The 538-nt window shown below is 37.5% G+C and overlaps 1 protein-coding gene across 2 annotated transcripts in view; it reads right to left on the reverse strand.

Moving 5' to 3' along the window:
• LOC106956134 (6-phosphofructo-2-kinase/fructose-2,6-bisphosphatase 2-like) overlaps positions 1-538 on the reverse strand; it is a 20,805-nt gene that overhangs the window by 4,587 nt on the left and 15,680 nt on the right. The gene's annotated exons all lie outside the window — the stretch shown is intronic.

Here is a 538-nt window from a genome sequence, read left to right on the forward strand (position 1 = left end):
TTTAAGCAACAGACTGCGCCTTGCTATGTAATGTATATCCCATTTTGTCACGTTGCAACAACAAACTTTTATGAGCCAGGCCAAAAAAAAAAAAAAAAAACAAAAGAAAAAGAAAAAGAGAAAAGTTGTGCACAAATTTAAAGAGAAAGCCAAATACAGTAAAAACACGAAAGGTGTGGTCTCCATGTGTTTTCACCCCCGCACCAAGTAACCACCCTGTGTCACACCAAATGTTTTCCCTATTAGCATTTTTTCAAAAGGGCTTTAAAACAGATTTGAACAACAATAATTGCAACAGATTCTAGATTGGATTTAATTCTGGACCATTCTACCACATAAATATTACTTGATCTAAACCACCACTGCTCTGGCTGGATGCCGACCTTCGTCTCGTATTCAGCTCCACCCATCAACTCAGACCAGATTCCCTCTCTGGACTGAGGAAAAGCATAAAGCTGGCACTTCCACTGTTTGTTATTCTATGGACGGTATGCTCAATGTGATTTGTGTTGTTTTTGGTGTTTATTATTTTTATTAA

The sequence above is a fragment of the Poecilia latipinna genome, unplaced genomic scaffold (assembly GCF_001443285.1).
Source record: "Poecilia latipinna isolate Pla-1442-1.1 unplaced genomic scaffold, P_latipinna-1.0 Scaffold791, whole genome shotgun sequence".
In the NCBI taxonomy this organism is placed as follows: Eukaryota; Metazoa; Chordata; class Actinopteri; order Cyprinodontiformes; family Poeciliidae; genus Poecilia; species Poecilia latipinna.